A 5,552-nucleotide genomic window follows, 5' to 3' on the forward strand; every position below is an offset into this window, starting at 1 on the left:
TAACATATTAAATGTATTAAAATGAGAAACAATGAACTGGCAATGTTATCAAGAATCGATCTGTGCCATAATCGTTACCATTACATCCTAAGGAAATAATCAAGTCGTACACGAAGATTATTGTAAGCGGATGATCATACCAATACCACACTATTATTTATAATAGTGAAAATGGCATAAGGGTGCTCTCGGAACCCGCGTGGGGACCATTAATACCCCACGGCACAGCGCCACCCAGAGGAAAATGATGCAGCTAAGAAATTTTTGTACTGGGGACACAAGACTAAAAACAAGACTAAAAAGACATATAAACAAGATTATAAAATGGTGCTTTTCTCTGGGATTACATGTGATTTTGATTTTCATCTTTAATATTTCTGTACTCCCCAAACGTTTACACTTTAATGAAAATGTTTTCTTTTTTAATCATAAAACGATTTTTAAAAGCCCATTATTCGTTTCACATTTTGTTGCTGTTTCTCAGCGTGTGGTCCAGGAAGAGTGGACATCTGAATCCTGGGGCGGGCAGGTGCACACTTAGGAATTAGAATCTGCATTTTAACCTGGCTCCTCAGGTGAGTCTTCACTGCAGCACGCTGAAGATCGCAGAGCCTCAGATCTAGCAGAGAAGGAAGAGAAAAGCCCGTGCTTTTATTATTTATTAACCAACAATGGGTCTTAAGAACGCTTCTCACGCTCGTGGCCAGGAGATGGCGCAGGTTTCCCATTTACCTGGTCCCTGTGTCCTTACGAGGAAGTCCTCTTCTAAAGAAAGTGCTTGGTCTCATTACAGAAATCCAGAGGAGCATCCCCACTCCAAAACTGTGATGGGATAGGGCGGTTAGAATCTTGAATATCGGGTGGGAGGAGGCGTCCCGTCTCCACAGAAGCCGCTCTTGTCTAGAGAAAGATGGGTAGACGGGATATTCCTCTGGGCTGGAGCAGCGGGACACCCGGAAGGAAAGCTCTAACCCTCCCGTCTGACCTCGGCTGCAAAGTCAGGGCCACCTCTTAGGACAGGCAGGTCTCTGTGGAATTCAGGAGCAGCAGCGGGAAGGGAGGGGAGAGGTCTCCAGGCCCAGTGGAGACGTGGGTGCAGCAGGCTCCCTTGCCCGCTGACTGCACCTGGCAGGTCTCTTTCTTCGCTTCTACTTTGAGCCCTGGCATCAGCAGGGGCTGCAGGCAGAGCCCACCGCCTTGGCACTCCACTGGGGGAGAGTCAGGCAGTTCCTAATTCAAGCTAGAGAATCAAACAAGGCTTCTTCCTGGAGAAGGTGTCATCAAGGCAGAACTTTGAAAATCTCTTGTCAGCAGGTTTTTTTCCTCAATAAGTCTCACTCATTTTTTTTTTTTTTTGGTTAATATTATTCCTGAGTAATAGTTTTCACTGCTATTGTGAATGATATTTTTTCCCCTATCTATTGCTGATGTGTAGATGCCTAGCATCTCCCAGGTGACAAGAGATTCTCACATATTGAGGTATATGGGGTAACTGTTTGGGTTCAAAACTGGTTCGCCTTAAACTAAAAAGCCTGACTCATGGCCTATCAGACATACATCGTCCATCTGCTTAACCATTAAAGAATGCACTCTCTTAAGATAAGAATGCGTGCTTCCCCTCCTACGCCCTATGGTAACATGGGATTAGTCTCTTTGCTGACATCAGGTCACGGTGACCTGCTAATTTGCAACTGAATATGTTTGATGAGAATGTATCCTGGGTGTGTATCCTGGGTGTGTTGAATGTGTGTTCTTTGCTCTAAAAAGATATAAGACTACTGAAAACCATGCTTCTCCAGAACGCTTTCCAAGGCCTTCCCATGTTGTAATCCTCACTCTGGCTCAAGTAAACTCACCTTATTTCTCTCTTTTTTTTTTTTTTGGTGAGGAAGATCAGCCCTGAGCTAACATCCGATGCCAATCCTCCTCTTTTTTTGCCGAGGAAGATTGGCCCTGGGCTAACATCTGTGCCCATCTTCCTCTCCCTTATATGGGACGCCGCCACAGCGTGGCTTGACAGGCGGTGCATTGGTGCGCCCGGGATCAGAACCTGCGAACCCCTGCAAATCACGCCCCCAACCCCCCCACCCACCACAGTGGAGCGAGTGCACTTAACCGCTGCGCCACCAGCAGGCCCCTCACCTTATTTTTCTTGTCTATAGAATGGGTATTGGTTATTTTGTGTTGACACTGCCAGAAGTTTAAACAGATGCTGATATTAACAACACGAAAGCAAACAGTTGTAGGAGGCTCCGTGCTCTGGGCACTGTTGTGAGTGAGCACTTTCCCGTGTTTTACTCCATTTCATCAACGTTTCTTATTTTACAGGAAGCAGGTACAAAGAGGTTAAGTGACCTGCCTGATGAGATCTCATCTTCATCGCTGGAAAGCTTGAATAATAAATAATTCTTCCCCAACTGTTTTTTATATTTAACTGAAATCTCTTCAGGATGCTCAGAGAGGGAAAGTTCATGATGTAAGAGGTTCATATTTTATGTAAGTACATATGTGCATAGAAAATATCTGAAAGACTGCGCCTCAGATTGTTGGAGTAATCTTTGCTTCTTTGTGCTTCCTTGTATTTAGCAGACTGGTTGCAATGTGCATGTAGTGCTCAAGTTCGAGCACCGTGAAAGGCACTTGAACTCAGTTATCTCAGGTTCTCCCAACACCAGGAAGTAGGTACTATTTTGCCTGCTTTATAGATTTAAAAAATGGAAGCACAGGGGCCGGCCCAGTGGCGCAGCCGTTAAATGCGTGCACTCCACGCCGGTGGCCTGGGGTTCACAGGTTCGGATCCCGGGCACACACCGATGCACTGCTTGTCAAGCCATGCTGTGGCGGCATCCCATATAAAGTAGAGGAAGATGGGCATGGATGTTAGCCCAGGGCCAGTCTTCCTCAGCAAAAGAGGAGGATTGGCAACAGATGTTAGCTCAGGGCTGATCTTCCTCACACACACACACAAAAAAATAGGAAGCACAGAGAGGTTAGCTAACTTATTCAAGGTCACACAGCTTGTAAAGTGGTGGTTTCAACCCAACAGCCTGAATCTGGAGCCAGCTCTCTTATGAGTGTGCACTGTTGCATTCCAGGGAAACAATGACTATGCAGAGTGATGAGCACCTTAACAGCAGAAGTCCCAGGATGCTGGGAGCTCAGACGAGTTCCTAATTCAGGCTAGAGAATCAAACAAGGCTTCTTCTTGGAGGAGGCGTGAAGGCAGAACTTTGAAAGAACGGAGCCTGCCACATACTGTGCACAATGAATATTCGACAGAGGAGTTACGAACCCAGCAGGCAGGGTAGAACTGGGGTGAGGCAGAACGAGCGTCAGAGTGTGTCTCAGCCGGGGCTCCATGCTGGCCCTTCATCGTTGTGCTGCTTCAAGTCCAGCACTGCCTCCCCTCTCGGGTGCAGGGTGTCCTGGCAGGTGGCAGGGGTGTCAACTTGACAGTCAAACTGGACCCAGGTAAAATCTTCTATTCCGACAGGCCAGACAATTCTGAAGAGCTGGGCAGACTCCAAGACAAACTGGTGTCAGGCGAGGAGCCCCCTGCGAGGCTCGGCCTGAGCCTCCCGGATGGCTCGTCCTCTGCTTCCCGGCTGCTCCCTGGGGTCATTTGGGACCACGTAGAGCCTAAGGGACAGCGGTTTTCAAATACTTTTGCTCATAGTCCTTGCAAAATACATCTTTAGGTTGACATCCAAAATTTTCAAATCATAAGTTTAAATAGTTTCAAAGGATATATTTTCTAGTGTTTTTTTATATTGTGAACACACCTTAAGTATTTTTTTTTTTGTCAAAAACAGATTTTAGTTCAATCAGTTTATGGAAAGTGTTCTCCATATAACCTAGTTGGCAAAGCCAGTCCCATCAGACAAATCATACTTTCTGTCAGGAAAATTTGGACTTCACATTTCAGTTCAAATAATGGTGTTAAGTATACCCTGGGGACATCTCTCTCACTTCTGATTCTCAATCCAATAGAGATGGGGGGGGAGGGAGGGAGGAAGGTAGGAACAGAGGGAAGTGTGCATGGATAGATGAAGGGATAGATAGATGGATAGATGCACGCATGCATGGAGGCATGGATGATGGATGGATGGGTAAGTGGATGGATGGGTTGGTGGATGGATGGATAGACGGGTGGGTGGGTGGGTAGGTGGATGGATAGTTGGATGGATAGATGGATGGATGGGTAGGTGGATGGATGGATAGATGGGTGGGTGGGTGGGTAGGAGGATGGATAGATGGATGGGATGGATAGGCGGGTGGATGGATGGAGAGCCTTGTTGCCTGGATGAGATGAAGTACTTCTCGTTTCAATATTTCTCATGGAAGCCTCCAGGCTGGGCATGTTAGGAATTCCTACTCAGAAGTAGGCACTCTCAACCAGATTTTTATACTGGGGTGGGAAGGGGGGGGGAGGGATGCCCCCATAGTGAGTCCAGTAATCATTTTGTAAAGTGAGAAAAGAAAGATTGAGGAAGAGAAAGGGAAGGTAAGAAAGGCATTCCTCAGGCACCTTCTCAGGCAGACAGCTTTTAGAATAGATACATATGGAAGCTGCAATTGTGGAAACCAAGCCCCTTAAAACTATTCAAGCACTGCTGATCACGGATTGGGGGCCATGGGACCAGGGCCTTTCCCTCGGTTTTTCCTCTCGCTCTCCTGCTGGGTGCCTGGAAAGAGGACTCAGTGAGGAGACCGTCCACAGCCACAGGGGAAATGGTGGAAGACTGACCGTCGCCCTCTCTTCTTTTCTTAGCCCTCCAATTTGGCTTCATACTGTATCTCTCGTGTGGGCCTTTATTCCTGAGTTTTGGCTAAACTTCTTAGGCTTAACCCATTGGCCTCAAAAATATCGAGCAGCTGAATTACCTGTTTACCTCCTTGTAACTCTGGTAACCGGCTGTATTCTTTTCTGGAATTCCCCTGATAGTGATGGGGACCTCTGCTCTCAGCTCCATTTGTAGTCACAGAAGAAACCCCAAGAAAAAGCCGTTCCAGCATTGAGAGATATTCCTACCAGTGGAGTGAACCAAATGTTCTTTCTTACAGCCAAGTAACTTCACAACAAAAACTGAATGTAGACATACGAACAGTAAGCATTTATAAGTTTTTGACATAATTTTGACCATAATTATCTTGACTGTCTCTCTTTGTATTGAGATGTAAAACAAAACGTAAATTGAACTTCTCTTAGATTAAGTTCCATTAATATTGTAAATGTTCTCAAATATTAGTTCCTACAGGATGGAATAAATCAAGTACTACGTTACCATAAAAAATCCCCAACTGTGCAGGCCCGTGTCAGGGGAAGAGGGAGAATCTCCCTCTGCCCTTTCCCTTAAGGTTCTTCTGGCTGGCCAAATAATCAACAAGACAGGTTAGCAGGAGAAAATAATACCAAGTTTAATAACATGTATACATGGGAGAAAGCAGGGACACTGCGTTTCTCTACACAATAGCAGAAATTCTCGTCTTAAATACCATGTTCAGCTAATGACAGAGGATGTTGGGGGGGGGAGTCAGTTACAGGAGATTAC

At 46.0% G+C, this 5,552-nt stretch overlaps 1 pseudogene; it reads left to right on the top strand.

Annotated features, from left to right (window-relative positions):
- The first annotated feature begins 4,078 nt into the window (after positions 1 to 4,078).
- LOC131405028 (phosphatidylinositol N-acetylglucosaminyltransferase subunit P-like) lies at positions 4,079 to 5,090 on the top strand (annotated as a pseudogene).
- The last annotated feature ends 462 nt before the right edge of the window (positions 5,091 to 5,552 follow it).

This window comes from Diceros bicornis, chromosome 4 (assembly GCF_020826845.1).
Source record: "Diceros bicornis minor isolate mBicDic1 chromosome 4, mDicBic1.mat.cur, whole genome shotgun sequence".
Taxonomy (NCBI): domain Eukaryota; kingdom Metazoa; phylum Chordata; class Mammalia; order Perissodactyla; family Rhinocerotidae; genus Diceros; species Diceros bicornis.